The sequence below is a fragment of the Cervus elaphus genome, chromosome X (assembly GCF_910594005.1).
Source record: "Cervus elaphus chromosome X, mCerEla1.1, whole genome shotgun sequence".
Classification (NCBI taxonomy): Eukaryota; Metazoa; Chordata; class Mammalia; order Artiodactyla; family Cervidae; genus Cervus; species Cervus elaphus.
In genome coordinates this window covers 166,694,169-166,718,614 of record NC_057848.1, presented here as the reverse complement: position 1 = coordinate 166,718,614, position 24,446 = coordinate 166,694,169, and the positions used below count along the sequence as shown (strand labels likewise).

Sequence of the window (24,446 nt, the reverse complement as noted above, 5' to 3'; positions counted from 1 at the left end):
AGCCTCTGCTGTCCTCTCTGCCGCTCCCTGCTGAGCACCGCAGGTCAGCCCACGTGGTCACCCTGGACCCCATGGAGGGAGTGCTCTGCCTCTTGTGGCCCAGCCCAGCACCATAGACACCGCTTCTGCACCGGGCCCCCCAGCGGGGCACTGTCCAGTGTGGCCCCACTGCCCCTGCTGGCCTTGGTGCCCCCTCTTTGCCCAGGCCCCAGGGCAGAGGAGGAGCCTTGCCTCCTGAGGGAGTGTGACCCTGAGTCCCATGGAGCCCAGACGTGCCTACTGCCTTGCCTCAGCCAAGCCCAGCCCCTCACCACTGCTTCCTCCTCTATTCCCCAGGAGCTGGAGGCTGGATCCCTTGGGGACCCTGGTCCAGCTGTAGCCGGAGCTCTAGGGGGTGGGTCTCCAAAGCCAGACAGAGCCTGTGGCCAGCCCCCACCCCAGAGCCTAGGGGATTACTGCAAAGGGCCTCAGACCCCGGGGACAGCCTGCCAGGCTCTGCCATGCCCGGGTACCTGCGGGACCGCAGTGGGGGTCAAGGAGAGGTGGGAAAGCTGCGGGGGGCATTCTGGGGAGGCGAGGGTATGGGGGAGTGACTTGCACAGCTGTCTACCCACCCGGTGCCCTCCCCCCTGCAGTGACCAGCTGCACCATCATCGAAGGGGCCAAGTACAGCGCCTGTGGTCCTCCTTGCCCTGCCTCCTGTGATGACCTCGTGGTGAGTCTGGGCTCCTGACGGTCACGTTGCCAGATGGCAGGGTGTGGCCCCTCTGACCTAGGGCCGTCCACGGTTGAGGGGAAGGTTAGGGGTCAGTGCCCAGCCGGCCTGGCTCCTGGTTCTAGAGAGCAACGGGACTGAGTCTCATCCAGCAACCTTTGCCGTCCTTACTGCATATGCGTTTCTCGGTTGACACGTTTTATGATAGAAACAGCAGGAACACACAGGAAAAAGGCAGTCCTCTTGGTGGATCATCCGAAACCTTCCACGTTCGGCGCGTTGGTCTGCAGACTCTGACCCTGTTCGCACGAGTGCGCGCACGTGTGCCGGGACTCAGGGCAAGTCCAGGACCATGGAGAGGGCCCCAGGCCGGCCGACCCCGGGGGGTGGGGGGGCGGTTGAGGCGCGGTCCAGTGGCGCCTGCGCAGTGATGAGGAATCGGCCCTGAGTCAAAAGATGCTGGAGCAAACAGCTAGGGCAAAGGGACGGCGCTTTCAGAAACCGTGCTCTGGCCTCTCCAAGGAGGACTGGAGGCTCCACACGGAGGCGGGAGGACCAGGACACGGTGCCTAGTCCCTGCCTCTCCCAGGAAGCTCCGGCACCTTCCCAAACGCTCACCACTCCCTCCAGCTTTCCGGTCCCAGGCTCCCTCCGTTATAGGAGATCTGCCTCAGTCCCCACTCAACCCTTCACAGGGCCTAACGTCTGGCGGATACTCCATTCTGGGAAACACCTCGCAGGCTGTCCCTTCCCACTCCCCTGGAGGAGAAACTCCAGTGGAAACTCAGCACAAACTGTTTAGAAAAGACAGCTGTGAACTGGAGTGTCGCACTTCCCCCGCTCTACCCACCACAGCCTCCTTCTTCACTTCATCGTGGCTCCCAGGCGACCCCCTCCATCCTGCAGCAGTCCCGTTGGGCCTCCCATTTTTCACTGACCCGGGCCCTCCCTTCCTTGTCCCCCAGCACTGCGTGTGGCGCTGCCAGCCCGGCTGTCACTGCCCCCCAGGCCAGGCGCTGAGTGCTAATGGCATCATCTGCGTGCAGCCCGCTCACCGCAGCTGCCTGGACCTGCTGACCCGGGAGGGGCACCGTCCGGGCGCCCAGCTGGCCAGGCCCGACGGCTGCAACTCCTGGTGAGGGCCGGGGGTGGGGCGTGCAGGCAGGATGCCACGGGTGAGGGCAGGGCTAGTCCACTCCATGGCTCACACACCCAAGCTCTCCCAGTCTCAGCTGATGCACACTAGGCTCCCATAAGCCCTGAGAAGATGCGGCAGGTACCCAAACCCCTGGTCTGAATGTGGGGAAACTGAGGCAGCCAGCTTTGGGGGCCTGGGAGACTTCAGAGATCTGGACGTGTGCTTTGAGAAGGCAGGGGGTCATGATGTGGTGCTTCCTCCTGCTATCTGGCCTCCTTCAGCTGCAGACCACCTCTGGTCACGTCCCCATAGGACCGAGTCCGTAGGATAACTGAGAGTGCCTTGAGTGAGTCAGTGAGCAGGGTCTGGAGGTGCTGGCGAGTGGGGAAGGGGGCTGAGACCTCAGAGGGCAGTGGAGGTGAGGGAGAGGGGAAGGGGTGGCGGACGGGGAGGGGCATATGTGGAGGGCACGTGCAAGTGAGCTGCCCTCTCTCTGTGCCTGCTTGCCCTGCCCAGCACCTGCTCCGAGGGCTGGTCACCTGAACAGACCTGCCTTGCCCACCTATGTGCCCCGGTCAGAACGAGGTGAGGAGAAGCAGTCTAGGGGTGCAGGGAGGGATGGCAGCACCCCAGGGCTCACCATTCACCTCCACAGTGCCTGGCGCCTGGTGCCCGTGGTCAGAGTGGACGGCATGCTTTCAGCCCTGCCGGGGCCAGACAAGGACCAGCTCCAGGTCCTAGCAGGTGGTGGCCATGGCTGGAGGGCTGGTCACTCAACTCTCGGGTTGGATCCCCTCCCAAACCTACCCGCTCTGCTTCCCTCCTGCTGCAGACTGTGTAGGTAGCCAGAGTCTTTTCCCCTGTGGGCAGCCCTGCCCGCGCTCCTGTGAGGACCTGTCCCCCTGGGCTTGTGTGCCAGCCAGACTCGATGGGCTGCCAGCAGCCCAGCTGTGGGTGCCCCCAGGCCTGCTGTCCCAGGACAGCCTTTGTGTGCCCCCCGCCTAGTGCCATTGCCAGTACCAGCCCAGAGCCATGGGTGTGTCTCCCCCAACCCGCCCCCTAAGCACAGCAGCGCCCTCCTGCCTGGCTCCTTCCACTCTGCCCACAGAGGCCAGCCTGGTACTGTGGGACAGGGATGGGCAACTCCTGTGTCCCGGGGCTGGTGTCCATTGGGGCTTCTGTGTCCTCCGCCCGCCAGGACCCTGGTACCCGTGGGTGGAGACAGTGGGGTAGAGCCCTGAGCAGGGTTGGTGATTGGCTGAGCTGTCTGAAGTGCCTGCCTGCTCCTGTGCCCTCAGGGATCCCTGAGAAGGAGAGCCGCTCAGCGGGGTCTGGGCTCAGCTCCTGGTAGAGCCTGGAGCCCGGGGAGGTGGTGACGGGGCCGTGTGACAAGTGGTGAGCCAAGAGCACCAGGGAGGCGTGGGCTGCCAGCTGAGCAGGATGGTCCCCGGGGAAGCAGGCAGGGCCCTGTCTTCTGAAGCCCCGCCCTTGTCCCCAGCACCTGCGTGGTGGGCATCCTGCAATACCAGGCGGTGCCTGCCTGCCCCGGGCCAGGGGTGTGGGGTTCCTGGGGCCCCTGGGAGGACTGCAGCATCTCCTCTGGCAGAGGGGAGCGGCTGTCTGGGGCCTGCCTGCCAGAGCCGCACCGCCGCACCCAGGTCTGCAGAGGTGAGCCCTGGCCCAGGCTCTGTCCGGGCACTCCAACTTCACTCCCAATCCCCATCCTGGCCTTTGACCCTGACTCACAGGTTGCCTTTTGACCACTCCCACCCCATCTGCCACATGCCACCCCTCACACAGTCTGGTGGTGGGCAAACGGAGGAGGAAGCAGGCGGATTTGGGGGGCACGGGAGAGTGTAGGAGCGGGCGTGACCCAGGGCCCGGCCCAGGGAGGGTGTGGTCCGAAGGACTCCGGGGGCCACTGGAGGGGATGGGCATTGGGTTGAGTGCAGGCGGGCACAGCAGGCCGCGAGGGTGGTGTGGTGCGGGCGCTATTTCAGGGGTCCCTTTCAGAGGCAGGCTGCCCAGCCGGGTGTCTGTACCATGCATGAGTGCCAGCCCGGATGCCCCTCTCCTGCGCCCACTTCACAGGGCAGGTGGGCTCCTTCTCCACCGGCTGCGAGGAGGGCTGTCACTGCCCCGAGGGCACCTTCCTGCACCGCTCGGCCTGTGTCCAGGTTAGGACTCCCCCTGCCAGGAGCCTAGGACCCTCCCTCACCCGTCAGCTCTCACCTCTGCAGACCCCGTGGCCTCTGGATGGCCTCTAAGAGTCCTGACTTAGAGCTGGTGGCCCTGAGCCCCCGGGCAGGGGGAGGGAGTCAGGGGACAGTTCCCAGCAGAGCTAGACTCAAACGCAGGTGTCCCTATTCCTGGTTCGGGCCCTTTCCGCCTCCCTCACTCCCCTCTCGCGGGTCCCATCCTCTAATGGCCTCTGTTGACCCTGCTCAGTGCTCTGATTAGGAAAGAGCCTGACCAGCTCCGGTCAAGCCATAGCCTTACATTGCTCATGGTCAGCCCCTTGAGACAGGCACACAGTCCCACTTGCTACTGGAAGTGCAGTCTCAGGGCCCAGAGCTGCCTGGAGTGTCTTTCCCACCTGTTTCCTTCTCCCCACCCAGCTTCTGAGGATGTCCACAGGGGGCGGGCAGGAAGATGACTGGACCCCCACAGGTGGCTCCAGCCTGTATCTCTGCACATTCTCCCCCATGCCAGGAGTGCCCCTGTGTGTTCACTGCCTCACACTGCAGGAGTTGAAAGCTGCAGGTGCTGACCCAGGGGCTCACCTGTCTGTCCTGGGAGAGGACGGTCAGCCTATTGGGCCTGGTGATGAGTTGGGCTCAGGTCAGAGCCTCAATCCAGACTGCCACAACTGGTGGGGGGGTGGAAGATATGGGGTGGGGGAAATTTGAGGGCAATGATGAGAGTGTGGAGGATTTTGGGTGGGGGAATTTGAGGGCACCCCTGTATATATATATATATATCCCTCCCCAGGGGGCCACACACTTATACATTATAAAGTCAGCAAGTCACTTCCCAAGCCAATGGTGACCCTGGGTGAGACTTGATATCACAAAGGCCCATCCTGACACCTCTAGGGGAGGATGGGAAGAAACTAAGATGGTTTGGTGAGATAATAGAGGCATTTTAAGTGCCCCTTAGGAGCCCATGAAACTCACCTGCAATCTTCATCTCTCTAACTCAACACTGACCTGTCAGATTGCAGTGGTAATGTGTCTCCTAAAAGCCTGGTTTCACAGGCACAGTATTCAGGCTGTTCTCTCTCACCTTTCACCATTATCTAGTCTTTAACATCTTGCCTTAAATCCCTCCTTGATAATTAGGCTCTATTTAAGTGTCTGGGGAAACGAGGAACATTCCTCTTTCCTCCTAAAAGGTGGTTTTAAACCACCTTGACGACCATTTAATTCTGGGCCACCTACCAGAAAGCTTGCATCCCACTTCGTTTTCTCAGTGTTCACGTAGATCTCCACAGTTTTACAGTTTCCAGTCGGAAACCCCTGTCTTCAGGCTGGAAGAATGCACTGAATAAGCTCAGCCTTGCTCCACTTGGAGCTGTCTTTTGCAATTTTGAAGAGTGGCAGTGGTCTCCTCCAGAGCCCCTGAGCACCGCTATATATACCACTCCCCAGGAGGCCACACGCTTAGGCTTTATGAGGTCAGCAAGTCACTTCCCCTTTTTTGACATATAAAGAACACATTTTCAGTTTATAGATACTCATAAGCATTCTTCCTTTTCTCCACGAGGGGGCAGCATAAGCACAGTAAATATATATTCATAACCACATACACACATGATAGAATTCACCTGGATTTTATAAATCCATTCTTAAGCATTCATATATTTCTCCACATGAGGGGAGTACAAGCACAATAACTTTTTATTCATACCCACATAAACTGTTGAGAGTCCTTGGATTGCAAGGAGATCAAACCAGTCAATCGTAAAGGGAATCAGCCTGAATATTCCAAAGGAGTGATGTTGAAGCTGAAACTCCAATACTTTCTCCACCTGATGTGAAGAACTGTCTCATTGAAAAGTTCCTAATGCTGGAAAAGACTGAAGGTGGGAGGAGAAGGGGACGACAGAGGATGAGATGGTTGGATGGCATCTCCCACTCGATGGACCTGAGTTTGAGTAGACTCCAGGAGTTGGTGATGGACAGGGAGGCCTGGCATGTTATAGTCCATGGGGTCGCAAAGAGTCAGCCATGACTGAAGGACTGAACTGAACTGACTGACATATACATACATATAAGATCGTAATACAGCCTCTAAATTGTCGTACTACCGCAAGAGTGGTGTACTAAACACTTTTTCATAATATATTCATCAAAATAACCACAGATGAATACTTCTATGTATGCTTAAAAAGGATGCAAGTAACTGTACTGCTGCAACAGTAAGGCCATTTGAGGCAGCATGGATGGACCTACAACATGGATGATCATTCTAAGTGAAGTGAGTCAGACAAAGACAAACACAAAATATCACTTACATGTGGAATCAAAGATATGACACAAATGAACACATGTATGAAACAGAAACACACTCGTGGACACAGAGAACAGACTTGTGGCTTCCAAGGCAGAGAGAACTGGGGGAGGGATGAAGGAAGAGATGGGGGATAAGAGATATAAGCTGGAGTACATGGAATGGATGGACAGGTTCCTACTGTAGAGCAGAGAACTGTATTCAGTATCCTATGAAAAATCATAATGGAAAAGAATATATATGGGGCCTTCCTGGCAGTCCGGTGGTGAAGACTCCATACTTCCATTTGAGGGGATGCAGGTTCAATCCCTGGTCAGTGAAGTAAACCCACACGCGGCACAGTGTAACCAAAAAAAAGAAGAAAGGATTAAATAAATGAATCTGTATATATACACACACACACCCCTCCACAGAATGTATATTACACATATATGTGTATAACTGAATCACTTGCCTGTAAAGCAGAAATTAACACAACATTGTAAATCAACTAATCTTCAACTAAAAAAGAACATGACTGGGGAAAAAAGATTGGTATATTTCACTGTATGTAAAGCTTATATTTCAAAGTGTTAGGTAGTTAGAATAGGGAAAAGGAGTCCAAAATGGTGGTGGCTAAAAGACCTGGAAGGGAAAAACCCGCAAAAATAGAACAAAAGAAGGTCCGAGGACCTGAGTGAGAACCTCAGGTAAAACAACACTCCTGGCTGGCCCAATTTACATAAGACAGGCCCAGGGACAGAAAAACATATAAAAAGAGGAGCCAAAGCCCTCTTCACTCTCTCTCTCTCTCTCTCTCTCTCTCTGTCTCTTGCACAATGGGGCACTCTTCTCTTCCCGTCTTTGGATCGAAGTGCCCTCACACCTTGAAGATGGATTTTCCTGCTATCATCTAAATAAAATAGAGGTGTAACACTGAGCTGTAACACTGATTGTTTAAGAGCTATAACACTGGTCTGTCCAAGACCCAAGAGCTGTGACCCGCCGAGGGGGCTTTAATGTCCATCACTCCAAATTTTTGTTGTGACGAGACAAAGAACCGAGGAGCATACACTCACGTGACAAAAGAAAATAGCTGTAAACAAATACAGCTCACTACTTAATGGTAGGCTTGCTGAAATACTTACAGAGACACATACTGAGGTCTGCAATCTCCCACAAAATGCACCAAGGAGTGAGATCGATTCATGGATGGATATAGGGATGGAAAAATGGACAGATGCATGACAAAGGAAGTACTGAAAATGGTTACAGTAGAATCAAGGTGGGAAGTCTGTGTATTAGCTAGAAAAAATTTCCAACTTTGTTGAATGTTTGGAAATTTTTATAATAAAATCTTTGGGAAAGGGCAGAGCAAAGAACGATTTAGACCAAAATGCACATGAAGTCTAATTCCAACTTTACAAATATGAGCTGAAACACGATGGGGAGAAGTGGGCTAGAATATGCACTGTGGCGAAAGTAGTCATGGTTCTTCCTTACCTTTTCACACTCCGTGCACGGACCAAGTTCTTTTCCCAATATCCACAGACCACATTTTCCATAGTAAAAGCAGCATCACCTTCCCTGTGGCCCAGGGGAGACAGGGCTACTGTGCAGCATCATCATCCTGCTTGTGCTCCCCTCCTGGTGATCTTGGCTCTGAGCACTTGTTGGGGCTCCCAGAGTCCTCCAGTCACAGCTCTAGAGACGTGTCCCTGCTGGCTTCACAGGGCTGACCCAACCTATTGCTGACTCATCCATTTGGAGTCCCAGGTGCAGCCACATCCATCCTGGCTTCATCTTGGCCCTTCAAAGCGCAACCCACTTCCACTTCATTTTTTTCTCTTTATACATATATATATATATATATGTATGTATATATATATATATGTATGTATATATATATATATGTATGTATACATATATATATATATATATATATATATATATATTTGTATTTCAAGGTAAATAATTTATTGAAAAGTACATGTGGAAAGGCACACAGGTGAACTCAGAAAGAGCTGCCACCCCTCCCCGCAATCATTCAACCTACACTCTCTAGCTCCCTGGAGTTTTTCTCAGTTATATAAATTGTTTAGTGTAAGTGGTCTTTGTCCAGTAGCTAAAAAGGGAAATTTTGCACTTTGTAGAAAAGTTTCTGCATGGGTAAATAAACAATAAACAAGGAATTATAAAATGACAATTGGGAAATATTTGGAAGATAGCTGACAAAGGGTGATTTACTTAATTTATGCAGAGTAAAAAAGTTAAAATGAGAAAAGAAGATGAAAAACCCAATAGAAAACAAAAATGAAGTAAACAAAGGGAACAAAGAAATATAAATTACTCAGAAGAAAAATAAGAAAAATTATCAAAAACAGGAGGCAATGTTGAACCTAATTGGTAATAAGAGAAATGAGAGGGTAACAGGCAAGAAGGCCAGGGGTCTCCAAATGGAGGAAGTAGGCTGTCAGTGCCAGACATTTTTATCTCTCTTAAGCAGCAGGAGGAAACAAACTGGCGATATGTTTTTCCCTTCTCTATACAAATTTAAAAGGAGGTTTCTCTTAAAATGCTGTGTTGCCATGACACCTGGTTTCATCTGAAGCTAACTATTCTCAAACCTTGAGTTAACCAATACATTCTTTTTCTTATGTAAATGTTTGTCTTAAGCAATGTTAATGTACCCCAGACTCTGTCTTCAAGTTCCACCACATGGCTCAGAACCTACTTGACAAACCACTATGTTACACTCAGATATTGTTCCCCTAATCTATGTAAACGAAACTATTTGTATGGTAATCTGCCCTTCTACAAGATTCAAGTCAATCATTTTATGGCCTGGGATGAATCCTCTGATGCCAGGATTATCACAAAATGCAACTTATGGATGAGGGGCCTGGTGCCATTCTGAGTTTTAAGACATGCTTTTCTTTCATTAACAGACTGCTAGTGACTATATAACATCCAGCTGAAGACTAGCAGGGGGTACTCTTTCTGCCCCCTTCTGATGCCTATGTCAGAACCTTTCTCTATCTCCTTTATACTTTAATAAAACTTTATTACACAAAAGCTCTGAGCGATCCAGCCTCATCTCTGGCCCCGGATTGAATTCGTCTCCTCTGGAGGCCAAGAATCCTGGCGTCTTATCGTTCAGTGACAACCTTTCAGAAATGCAAACCAAAACCATAATGAAATATGATTTCTCACAATGCCAATTGCCAGAAGTTCAATGAAAGCATTGAATGATACCAAATTTTTCCTGCAAATTGAGGATGAGAGGTTGGACACTGCCCTTAACCCACTGTTCACACTGCCCTGCAACCCCTGTTCTCAGTTCTGTCAGTATAGATTAGTTTTGCCCCCTCTAGATCTTTCTATATTTGGAGCCTACAGTATGTACACATGTAGATGCTTTACAATGTTGTGTTACTCCCTGCTGTGCAGCAAAGGAAATCAGCTCTGTGTGTGTGTGTGTATATATATGCTTTTTTGAATTTCCTTATCATTTAGGTCACCACAGAGCATTGAGGACAGTTACCTGTGCTACACAGACAGTTTTCATTGGTTATCAAGGCATTATTCACCAAAACATTCAAACAGCCCATGTAGCCCAATATTAAAAAAAAAAAAAAAAGCTCAAATTAAAAAGAGACAACTCTAAATGACATTTCTCCAAGGAAAACATATAGGTGATGAAAAAACCCAAGAGGCTCAACATCATTAATTATTAGAGAAATGCAAATCAAAACTACAGTGAGGTATTATTTCACACCAGTCAGAATAGCCATCATCAAAAATTCTACAAACAATAATTCCTGGAGAGGGTGTGGAGAAAAGGGAACCCACTTGTACTGTCAGTGGACAGATAAAATGGAACAGCCACTATGGTGAATGGTAGGGCATCTCCTTAAAAAACCAAAAATATGATCACCACATGACCTACTCCTGGGCGTTTTCCTGGAGAAAACCTTAATTCCAAAAGATACATGCACCCTAATGTTCATTGCAGCATTATCTACACAGTCAAGACTTGCAAGATTTTTAAATCATAGGAAAAATGGAAAACAACAACAACAAAAACCTTGAGGCAAACAGTTTCTAAACAGGGAGTCAAATGACTAGGTATTTGTGAAAACATGGGATTAAAGATAAGTAAGCAAAGCAAGCAAGAATCACCTATCAGAAACAAGTTGCATGTTAGCATTCAAATAGCAGAAAGTATTTGATATGATGCATATACACAGTGTCTAGACTTTCCTGGTGGCTCAGATGATAAAGCGTTTGCCTACAATGCGGGAGACTCGGGTTCAATCCCTGGGTCAGGAAGATCTCCCGGAGGAGGAAATGGCAACCCACTCCAGTGTTCTTGCCTGGAACATCCCATGGACGGAAGAGCCTGGTAGGCTACAGTCCATGGGGTCTCAAAGATTCGGACGTGACTGACCAAATTCACATTCTTTCATATACACTGGATGTGATGTCACATGAACTGGATGTGATGTCATAATACAGTGGAACTGATGTCCTAACTACAGTAGTTTGGTGTCATAAAGAGTGGATGTGATGTCATATATAGTGCCTATGATGTCATACAAGAGTCGGTGTGATGTCGTACATACAGTGGGTGTGACATCGATACAGTTGGCGTGATGACACAGATACAGTGGATGTGATGTCATATCTAGTGGGTGTGATGTCATAAATACTGTGTTTTGATGTTGTAAAGATTGAATGTGATGTCATGTATAGTGCATGTGGTGTCATGCATACACCAGACTGATGTCATAGGTAGAGTGGGTGTGATGTCATCAACAGAATGGGTATGATGACAAAGATACAATGGATTGGTGTCAGATACAGTGGGTGTGATGTCACACATAGTGGCTGTGTTGTCATACTCACAGTGTGTGTGATGGCACATAGAGTGGATATCATGTCCTAAACATAGTTATTGTGAAGTCATAGATGCAGTGGCTGTGATGTGACATGTATAGTGAGTGTGATATCATATAATGGACTTGATGTCATATATTGAGGGTGTGATGTCATGAATACAGTGGATGCGATAGAATGGTTGTTGCTGAACCACGAAAAGATGCCGGGAGTCTTAGCCTCCAGAGATGAGGCTTGATCGCTCAGAGGCTTTGTGTAATAAAGTTTTATTTAAGTATAAAGGAGATAGAGAAAGCTTCTGATATAGGCATCAGAAGGGGGCAGAAAGAGTACCCCTTGCTACTGTTAGCAACGAAGTTATATACTCTCAAATTAGTTATTAAAGTGAATCAAAAGAATGTCTGGAGGTTTTAAAGGCCTCACTAGACCTACACCCATAATTTACATTTGAAGATAACAGGATTAGTCAGAAAGTTGCCTCCAGAGACTGTCCTCAAGCAGGATACACTATTGTTATATAATCCTAAGGAATGTAGAGGGAATGAGGGGAAAAAAAAAAAAGTCTGTCCTTTCTTCCTCCTTGAGAATTCAAGACCTCTCACTCCTTGGCTCTCCTTAGGGACCCCTGGACTTCTTATCAATCTGCCTAGGAATCGACTCTCTCATGATGTCACAAATGCAGTGGTGTGATATCATAGAGAATGAATATGATACCATATATAGTGCATATGTTGTCATATATATAGTGGGTGTGATATCAATACAGTGGGTGTGATGACACAGATACAGAGGATGTGATATCAGATATAGTAGGTGTGATGTCAGATATAGTTGTGTTCTCATACACAGAGTGTGTGTGGTGTCATATATAGAGGATATGATGTTATAAACATCATGGGAGTGATGTCACAGTTACAGTGGCTGTCACATGTATAGTCGATGTGATGTCGTAATCAGTGGAAGTGATATCATATACAAGGGTGTGATGTCATGAATAGAGTGGTGTGATGTCATTTATACAGTGGGTGTGATGACACAGATAGTCGATGTGATGTCAGATATAGTGGATGTGATGCCAGATATAGTGGCTGTGTTGTCATACACACATTGTGTGTGATGTCAGATATAATGAATATGATGTCCTAAAATAGTTGTTGTGATGACACACATATAATGGCTGTGATTCACATGTATAGTGGATGTGATGTCATGAATAGTGTGGATATGAAGTCATAAACACAGGAATGATTTCATAAAGAATGGATGGTATGACATATATACTGCATGTGATGTCATATATATGTGGCTGTGATGTCAAATGTACAGTGGGTGTGATATCATCGATTCATTGGGTGTGATGACAGAGATACAGTAGATGTGATGTTAAATAAAGAGGTTCTGTTCTCATACACATAGTGTGTGTGATGTCGTATATAGTGGATGAGATGCCATAAACATAGTGGGTGTGATGTCACATACAGTGGATGAAATCATAGATACAGTGGATGCAATATCACATATAGTGGATGTTTTGTCATCAATACAGTCTGTGTGATGTCATAGATATTATTTGTGGGATACCGCAGTTTTACTGGTCATGATGTGATATGTAGTGGATAAGATAGCATGTGTTTTGTGTGTGATGTCATATAGAGTGGGAGCGATGTCAAATGTTGTGGGTGTGATGTCACAAATAGAGTGGGTGTGATGTCACAGATATAGTGGTTGTGTTCATAGATATTGTGGTTTTGAAGTCAAAGACAGACAGGATGTGATGTCAGATATGGTGGGAGTGTTGTCACAAAAAGAGTGGGGGTTATGCCTTATACAGTGGATGTGATGGTATATATATAATATATGATGTCAAATAGTGGATGTGACATCATAAATACAGTAGGTGTGGTATCATAAATCCATTACGGTGATATCATACATACACTGGGCTTGATTTCATATGTAGTGGATAAGATATCATATGATGTATGTGTGATGTCATATAGAGTCAGTGTGATGTCACATGTAGTTGGTGTCTTGTGATAAATACAGGGTTGTGATGTCATAGATAGAGTGGAAGTGATATCAGATACAGTGGCTATGAGGTCACATACAGTGGGTGTGATGCCATTGATAGAGTGGCTGTGATGTCACAGATACGGTGGGTGTGATGTCAGATAGAGTGGGTATGATGTCATAAATGCAGTGGGTGTGATGACATAGAGTGTGTGACATCATAGTTATGGTGGGTGCAACATCACAAATATGCTGGGTGTGATGTCCTAATAACAGTGGGAATGACGCCAGAGTTATAGTGGTTGTGATCTCATAGACACGGTGGGTGTGATGTCACATATATAGACAATGTTATGTCATACACATTGGAAATGATGTCACATAGAGTGGATGTGATGTCATTGATGCAGTGGGTTTGATCATAGATATGGGGGGTGTGATGGCACAGATGTAGTGGATGGGAAAGATATAGTGAGTGTGATGTTATAAATGTGTGTGATGTCATACAGTGGACGAGATGTCATAAATACTGTGGTTGTGATGTCATCAGTACAGTGTCTGTGATCATAGATATGGTGTGTGTGAAGTAGCAGATAGAGTGGATGTGATGTCAAATATAGTGGTTGTGTTGTCATAAACATAGTGGGTGTGATGTCATATATAGAGCATATGATGTCATACAAGAGTGGGTGTGATGACACATAGAGTTGATGTGGTGTCAGATATAGTGTGTGTGATGTCAGGTATAATGGTTGTGATGTCATAAACATAGTGGGTGTGATGTTATAGATACAGTGGCTGTGATGTCACATGTATGGTGGATGTGATGTCATATACAATGCATGTGATGTCATTTACAGTGGCCTTTTGTCCTAAATACAGGAGGTGTGATGTCATAAATACAGCGGTGTGACACCATAAAAAGTGGATGTGATGCCACATATAGTGCATAAGATGTCACCCCTACAGTGGGTGTGATATTATCAATAAACTGGGTGTGATGACACAGATCCACTGGATATGATGTCACATATAGTGGACGTGGTACAAATCCAGTGAATGTGATGTCATAAATACAGTTGCTTGATGTCATTAACAGTTGATGTGATGTCATGTATAGTGAAAGTGATGTCATAGGTATTCTGAGTGTGATGTCATATATACAGTGGGTGTGATGTCATTGATACAGTGCATGTGATGTCACATGTATAGTGCGTGTGATGTCATATACAATGCAAGTGTTGCCACATAGTGGCTATTTTGTCATAAATATAGTGGGTTAGATGTGATTAAAACAGTGGGTGTGATATCACAAATACAGAGGGTGTTATATCGTAGTTCTACTGGGCATGGTTTCATACGCTGTGTATATCATATGTTGTGTGTGCGATGACATATAGAATGGTGTCAGATCCCGTGGGTGTGATGTCAGATCCAGTGGTTTTGTTGTCATAAACCAGTGACTGTGATGGTATATACAGTGGATATGATGTCATAAATATAATCTGTGTGATGTCATAGATACGGTGGCTATGATGTCACATGTATATTTGATATGATGTCATATACACAGTGTCTAGACTTTCGTGGTGGCTCAGATGATAAAGCGTTTGCCTACAATGCGGGAGACTCGGGTTCAATCCCTGGGTCAGGAAGATCTCCCGGAGGAGGAAATGGCAACCCACTCCAGTGTTCTTGTCTGAAACATCCCATGGACGGAAGAGCCTGGTAGGCTACAGTCCATGGGGTCTCAAAGATTCGGACGTGACTGACCAAATTCACTTTCTTTCATATACAGTGGACGTGATGTCACATGTACTGGATGTGATGTCATGAATACAGTGGATTTGATGTCCTAACTACAGTAGTTTGGTGTCATAAAGAGTGGATGTGATGTCATATATAGTGCCTATGATGTCATACAAGAGTGGGTGTGATGTCATACATACAGTGGGTGTGACATCGATACAGTTGGCGTGATGACACAGATACAGTGGATGGGATGTCATATCTAGTGGGTGTGATGTCATAAATACTGTGTTTTGATGTTGTAAAGATTGAATATGATGTCATGTATAGTGCATGTGGTGTCATGCATACACCAGACTGATGTCATAGGTAGAGTGGGTGTGATGTCATCAACAGAATGGGTATGATGACAAAGATACAATGGATTGGTGTCAGATACAGTGGGTGTGATGTCACACATAGGGGCTGTGTTGTCATACTCACAGTGTGTGTGATGGCACATAGAGTGGACCTCATATCCTAAACATAGTGGTTGTGAAGTCATAGATGCAGTGGCTGTGATGTGACATGTATAGTGGGTGTGATATCATATAATGGACTTGATGTCATATATTGAGGGTGTGATGTCATGAATACAGTGGATGCGATAGAATGGTTGTTGCTGAACCACGAAAAGATGCCGGGAGTCTTAGCCTCCAGAGATGAGGCTTGATCGCTCAGAGGCTTTGTGTAATAAAGTTTTATTTAAGTATAAAGGAGATAGGGAAAGCTTCTGATATAGGCATCAGAAGGGGGCAGAAAGAGTACCCCTTGCTACTGTTAGCAACGAAGTTATATACTCTCAAATTAGTTATTAAAGTGAATCAAAAGAATGTCTGGAGGTTTTAAAGGCCTCACTAGACCTACACCCATAATTTACATTTGAAGATAACAGGATTAGTCAGAAGGTTGCCTCCAGAGACTGTCCTCAAGCAGGATACACTATTGTTATATAATCCTAAGGAATGTAGAGGGAATGAGGGAAAAAAAAAAAAGTCTGTCCTTTCTTCCTCCTTGAGAATTCAAGACCTCTCACTCCTTGGCTCTCCTTAGGGACCCCTGGACTTCTTATCAATCTGCCTAGGAATCGACTCTCTCATGATGTCACAAATGCAGTGGTGTGATATCATAGAGAATGAATATGATACCATATATAGTGCATATGTTGTCATACATATAGTGGATGTGATATCAATACAGTGGGTGTGATGACACAGATACAGAGGATGTGATATCAGATATAGTAGGTCTGATGTCAGATATAGATGTGTTCACATCCACAGAGTGTGTGTGGTGTCATATATAGAGGATATGATCTTATAAACATCATGGGAATGATGTCACAGTTACAGTGGCTGTCACATGTATAGTCGATGTGATGTCATAATCAGTGGAAGTGATATCATATACAAGGGTGTGATGTCATGAATAGAGTGGTGTGATGTCATTTATACAGTGGGTGTGATGACACAGATAGTCGATGTGATGTCAGATATAGTGGATGTGATGCCAGATATAGTGGCTGTGTTGTCATACACACATTGTGTGTGATGTCAGATATAATGAATATGATGTGCTAAAATAGTTGTTGTGATGACACACATATAATGGCTGTGATTCACATGTATAGTGGATGTGATGTCATGAATAGTGTGGATATGAAGTCATAAACACAGGAATGATTTCATAAAGAATGGATGGTATGTCATATATACTGCATGTGATGTCATATATATGTGGCTGTGATGTCATATGTACAGTGGGTGTGATATCATCGATTCAGTGGGTGTGATGACAGAGATACAGTAGATGTGATGTTAAATAAAGAGGTTCTGTTCTCATACACATAGTGTGTGTGATGTCGTATATAGTGGATAAGATGCCATAAACATAGTGGGTGTGATGTCACATACAGTGGATGAAATCATAGATACAGTGGATGCAATATCACATATAGTGGATGTTTTGTCATCAATACAGTCTGTGTGATGTCATAGATATTATTTGTGGGATACCGCAGTTTTACTGGTCATGATGTGATATGTAGTGGATAAGATAGCATGTGTTTTGTGTGTGATGTCATATAGAGTGGGAGCGATGTCAAATGGTGTGGGTGTGATGTCACAAATAGAGTGGGTGTGATGTCACAGATATAGTGGTTGTGTTCATAGATATTGTGGTTTTGAAGTCAAAGACAGACAGGATGTGATGTCAGATATAGTGGGAGTGTTGTCACAAAAAGAGTGGGGGTTATGCCTTATACAGTGGATGTGATGGTGTATATAGAATATAAGATGTCAAATAGTGGATGTGACATCATAAATACAGTAGGTGTGGTATCATAAATCCATTACGGTGATATCATACATATACTGGGCTTGATTTCATATGTAGTGGATAAGATATCATATGATGTATGTGTGATGTCATATAGAGTCAGTGTGATGTCACATGTAGTTGGTGTCTTGTGATAAATACAGGGTTGTGATGTCATAGATAGAGTGGAAGTGATATCAGATACAGTGGCTATGAGGTCACATACAGTGGGTGTGATGCCATTGATAGAGTGGCTGTGATGTCACAGATACGGTGGGTGTGATGGCAGATAGAGTAGGTATGATGTCATAAATGCAGTGGGTGTGATGACATAGAGTGTGTGACATCATAATTATGGTGGGTGCAACATCACAAATATGCTGGGTGTGATGTCCTAATAACAGTGGGAATGACGCCAGAGTTATAGTGGTTGTGATCTCATAGACACGGTGGGTGTGATGTCACATATATAGACAATGTTATGTCATACACATTGGAAATGATGTCACATAGAGTGGATGTGATGTCATTGATGCAGTGGGTTTGATCATAGATATGGGGGGTGTGATGGCACAGATGTAGTGGATGGGAAAGATATAGTGAGTGTGATGTTATAAATGTGTGTGATGTCATACAGTGGACGAGATGTCATAAATACTGTGGTTGTGATGTCATCAGTACAGTGCCTGTAATCATAGATATGGTGTGTGTGAAGTAGCAGATAGAGTGGATGTGATGTCAAATATAGTGGTTGTGTTGTCATAAACATAGTGGGTGTGATGTCATATATAGAGCATATGATGTCATACAAGAGTGGGTGTGATGACACATAGAGTTGATGTGGTGTCAGATATAGTGTGTGTGATGTCAGATATAATGGTTGTGATGTCATAAACATAGTGGGTGTGATGTTATAGATACAGTGGCTGTGATGTCACATGTATAGTGGATGTGATGTCATATACAATGCATGTGATGTCATTTACAGTGGCCTTTTGTCCTAAATACAGGAGGTGTGATGTCATAAATACAGCGGTGTGACACCATCAAAAGTGGTTGTGATGCCACATATAGTGCATAAGATATCACCCCTACAGTGGGTGTGATATTATCAATAAACTGGGTGTGATGACACAGATCCACTGGATATGATGTCATATATAGTGGACGTGGTATAAATCCAGTGAATGTGATGTCATACAGTTGCTTGATGTCATTAACAGTTGATGTGATGTCATGTATAGTGAAAGTGATGTCATAGGTATTCTGAGTGTGATGTCATATATACAGTGGGTGTGATGTCATTGATACAGTGCATGTGATGTCACATGTATAGTGCGTGTGATGTCATATACAATGCAAGTGTTGCCATATAGTGGCTATTTTGTCATAAATATAGTGGGTTAGATGTGATTAAAACAGTGGGTGTGATATCACAAATACAGAGGGTGTTATATCGTAGTTCTACTGGGCATGGTTTCATACGCTGTGTATATCATATGTTGTGTGTGCGATGACATATAGAATGGTGTCAGATCCCGTGGGTGTGATGTCAGATCCAGTGGTTTTGTTGTCATTAACCAGTGACTGTGATGGTATATACAGTGGATATGATGTCATAAATATAATCTGTGTGATGTCATAGATACGGTGGCTATGATGTCACATGTATATTTGATATGATGTCATATACACAGTGTCTAGACTTTCGTGGTGGCTCAGATGATAAAGCGTTTGCCTACAATGCGGGAGACTCGGGTTCAATCCCTGGGTCAGGAAGATCTCCCAGAGGAGGAAATGGCAACCCACTCCAGTGTTCTTGCCTGGAACATCCCATGGACGGAAGAGCCTGGTAGGCTACAGTCCATGGGGTCTCAAAGATTCGGACGTGACTGACCAAATTCACTTTCTTTCATATACAGTGGACGTGATGTCACATGTACTGGATGTGATGTCATGAATACAGTGGATTTGATGTCCTAACTACAGTAGTTTGGTGTCATAAAGAGTGGATGTGATGTCATATATAGTGCCTATGATGTCATACAAGAGTGGGTGTGATGTCATACATACAGTGGGTGTGACATCAATACAGTTGGCGTGATGACACAAATACAGTGTATATGATGTCATATCTAGTGGGTGTGATGTCATAAATACTGTGTTTTGATGTTGTAAAGATTGAATATGATGTCATGTATAGTGCATGTGGTGTCATGCATACACCAGACTGATGTCATAGGTAGAGTGGGTGTGATGTCATCAACAGAATGGGTATGATGACAAAGATACAATGGATTGGTGTCAGATACAGTGAGTGTGATGTCACACATAGTGGCTGTGTTGTCATACTCACAGTGTGTGAGATGGCACATAGAGTGGACATCATATCCTAAACATAGTGGTTGTGAAGTCATAGATGCAGTGGCTGTGATGTGACATGTATAGTGGGTGTGATATCATATAATGGACTTCATGTCATATATTGAGGGTGTGATGTCATGAATACAGTGGATGCGATAGAATGGTTGTTGCTGAACCACGAAAAGATGCCGGGAGTCTTAGCCTCCAGAGATGAGGCTTGATCGCTCAGAGGCTTTGTGTAATAAAGTTTTATTTAAGTATAAAGGAGATAGAGAAAGCTTCTGATATAGGCATCAGAAGGGGGCAAAAAGAGTACCCCTTGCTACTGTTAGCAACGAAGTTATATACTCTCAAATTAGTTATTAAAGTGAATCAAAAGAATGTCTGGAGGTTTTAAAGGCCTCACTAGACCTACTCCCATAATTTACATTGGAAGATAACAGGATTAGTCAGAAGGTTGTCTCCAGAGACTGTCCTCAAGCAGGATACATTATTGTTATATAATCCTAAGGAATGTAGAGGGAATGAGGGGGAAAAAAAAAAAAGTCTGTCCTTTCTTCCTTCTTGAGAATTCAAGACCTCTCACTCCTTGGCTCTCCTTAGGGACCCCTGGACTTCTTATCAATCTGCCTAGGAATCGACTCTCTCATGATGTCACAAATGCAGTGGTGTGATATCATAGAGAATGAATATGATACCATATATAGTGCATATGTTGTCATACATATAGTGGATGTGATATCAATACAGTGGGTGTGATGACACAGATACAGAGGATGTGATATCAGATATAGTAGGTCTGATGTCAGATATAGATGTGTTCACATCCACAGAGTGTGTGTGGTGTCATATATAGAGGATATGATCTTATAAACATCATGGGAATGATGTCACAGTTACAGTGGCTGTCACATGTATAGTTGATGTGATGTCATAATCAGTGGAAGTGATATCATATACAAGGGTGTGATGTCATGAATAGAGTGGTGTGATGTCATTTATACAGTGGGTGTGATGACACAGATAGTCGATGTGATGTCAGATATAGTGGATGTGATGCCAGATATAGTGGCTGTGTTGTCATACACACATTGTGTGTGATGTCAGATATAATGAATATGATGTGCTAAAATAGTTGTTGTGATGACACACATATAATGGCTGTGATTCACATGTATAGTGGATGTGATGTCATGAATAGTGTGGATATGAAGTCATAAACACAGGAATGATTTCATAAAGAATGGATGGTATGTCATATATACTGCATGTGATGTCATATATATGTGGCTGTGATGTCATATGTACAGTGGGTATGATATCATCGATTCAGTGGGTGTCATGACAGAGATACAGTAGATGTGATGTTAGATAAAGAGGTTCTGTTCTCATACACATAGTGTGTGTGATGTCGTATATAGTGGATAAGATGCCATAAACATAGTGGGTGTGATGTCACATACAGTGGATGAAATCATAGATACAGTGGGTGCAATATCACATATAGTGGATGTTTTGTCATCAATACAGTCTGTGTGATGTCATAGATATTATTTGAGGGATAGCGCAGTTTTACTGGTCATGATGTGATATGTAGTGGGTAAGATAGCATGTGTTTTGTGTGTGATGTCATATAGAGTGGGAGCGATGTCAAATGGTGTGGGTGTGATGTCACAAATAGAGTGGGTGTGATGTCACAGATATAGTGGTCGTGTTCATAGATATTGTGGTTTGGAAGTCAAAGACAGACAGGATGTGATGTCAGATATAGTGGGAGTGTTGTCACAAAAAGAGTGGGGGTTATGCCTTATACAGTAGATGTGATGGTATATATAGAATATATGATGTCAAATAGTGGATGTGACATCATAAATACAGTAGGTGTGGTATCATAAATCCATTACGGTGATATCATACATACACTGGGCTTGATTTCATATGTAGTGGATAAGATATCATATGATGTATGTGTGATGTCATATAGAGTCAGTGTGATGTCACATGTAGTTGGTGTCTTGTGATAAATACAGGGTTGTGATGTCATAGATAGAGTGGAAGTGATATCAGATACAGTGGCTATGAGGTCACATACAGTGGGTGTGATGCCATTGATAGAGTGGCTGTGATGTCACAGATACGGTGGGTGTGATGGCAGATAGAGTGGGTATGATGTCATAAATGCAGTGGGTGTGATGACATAGAGTGTGTGACATCATAGTTATGGTGGGTGCAACATCACAAATATGCTGGGTGTGATGTCCTAATAACAGTGGGAATGACGCCAGAGTTATAGTGGTTGTGATCTCATAGACACGGTGGGTGTGATGTCACATATATAGACAATGTTATGTCATACACATTGGAAATGATGTCACATAGAGTGGATGTGATGTCATTGATGCAGTGGGTTTGATCATAGATATGGGGGGTGTGATGGCACAGATGTAGTGGATGGGAAAGATATAGTGAGTGTGATGTTATAAATGTGTGTGATGTCATACAGTGGACGAGATGTCATAAATACTGTGGTTGTGATGTCATCAGTACAGTGTCTGTGATCATAGATATGGTGTGTGTGAAGTAGCAGATAGAGTGGATGTGATGTCAAATATAGTGGTTGTGTTGTCATAAACATAGTGGGTGTGATGTCATATATAGAGCATATGATGTCATACAAGAGTGGGTGTGATGACACATAGAGTTGATGTGGTGTCAGATATAGTGTGTGTGATGTCAGGTATAATGGTTGTGATGTCATAAACATAGTGGGTGTGATGTTATAGATACAGTGGCTGTGATGTCACATGTATGGTGGATGTGATGTCATATACAATGCATGTGATGTCATTTACAGTGGCCTTTTGTCCTAAATACAGGAGGTGTGATGTCATAAATACAGCGGTGTGACACCATAAAAAGAGGATGTGATGCCACATATAGTGCATAAGATGTCACCCCTACAGTGGGTGTGATATTATCAATAAACTGGGTGTGATGACACAGATCCACTGGATATGATGTCATATATAGTGGACGTGGTATAAATCCAGTGAATGTGATGTCACAAATACAGTTGCTTGATGTCATTAACAGTTGATGTGATGTCATGTATAGTGAAAGTGATGTCATAGGTATTCTGAGTGTGATGTCATATATACAGTGGGTGTGATGTCATTGATACAGTGCATGTGATGTCACATGTATAGTGCATGTGATGTCATATACAAGGCAAGTGTTGCCATATAGTGGCTATTTTGTCATAAATATAGTGGGTTAGATGTGATTAAAACAGTGGGTGTGATATCACAAATACAGAGGGTGTTATATCGTAGTTCTACTGGGCATGGTTTCATACGCTGTGTATATCATATGTTGTGTGTGCGATGACATATAGAATGGTGTCAGATCCCGTGGGTGTGATGTCAGATCCAGTGGTTTTGTTGTCATTAACCAGTGACTGTGATGGTATATACAGTGGATATGATGTCATAAATATAATCTGTGTGATGTCATAGATACGGTGGCTATGATGTCACATGTATATTTGATATGATGTCATATACACAGTGTCTAGACTTTCGTGGTGGCTCAGATGATAAAGCGTTTGCCTACAATGCGGGAGACTCGGGTTCAATCCCTGGGTCAGGAAGATCTCCCGGAGGAGGAAATGGCAACCCACTCCAGTGTTCTTGCCTGGAACATCCCATGGACGGAAGAGCCTGGTAGGCTACAATCCATGGGGTCTCAAAGATTCGGACGTGACTGACCAAATTCACTTTCTTTCATATACGGTGGACGTGATGTCACATGTACTGGATGTGATGTCATGAATACAGTGGATTTGATGTCCTAACTACAGTAGTTTGGTGTCATAAAGAGTGGATGTGATGTCATATATAGTGCCTATGATGTCATACAAGAGTGGGTGTGATGTCATACATACAGTGGGTGTGACATCAATACAGTTGGCGTGATGACACAGATACAGTGTATATGATGTCATATCTAGTGGGTGTGATGTCATAAATACTGTGTTTTGATGTTGTAAAGATTGAATATGATGTCATGTATAGTGCATGTGGTGTCATGCATACACCAGACTGATGTCATAGGTAGAGTGGGTGTGATGTCATCAACAGAATCGGTATGTTGACAAAGATAGAATGGATTGGTGTCAGATACAGTGGGTGTGATGTCACACATAGTGGATGTGTTGTCATACTCACAGTGTGTGAGATGGCACATATAGTGGACGTCCTGTCCTAAACACAGTGGTTGTGAAGTCATAGATGCAGTGGCTGTGATGTGACATGTATAGTGGGTGTGATATCATACAGTGGATTTGATGTCATATATTGAGGGTGTGATGTCATGAATACAGTGGATGCGATAGAATGGTTGTTGCTGAACCACGAAAAGATGCCGGGAGTCTTAGCCTCCAGAGATGAGGCTTGATCGCTCAGAGGCTTTGTGTAATAAAGTTTTATTTAAGTATAAAGGAGATAGAGAAAGCTTCTGATATAGGCATCAGAAGGGGGCAAAAAGAGTACCCCTTGCTACTGTTAGCAACGAAGTTATATACTCTCAAATTAGTTATTAAAGTGAATCAAAAGAATGTCTGGAGGTTTTAAAGGCCTCACTAGACCTACTCCCATAATTTACATTGGAAGATAACAGGATTAGTCAGAAGGTTGTCTCCAGAGACTGTCCTCAAGCAGGATACAT

The 24,446-nt window shown here is 44.9% G+C and overlaps 1 pseudogene; it reads left to right on the top strand.

The window, feature by feature from the left end:
* Positions 1-24,446, top strand: part of LOC122690575 — a 50,059-nt pseudogene that overhangs the window by 1,419 nt on the left and 24,194 nt on the right.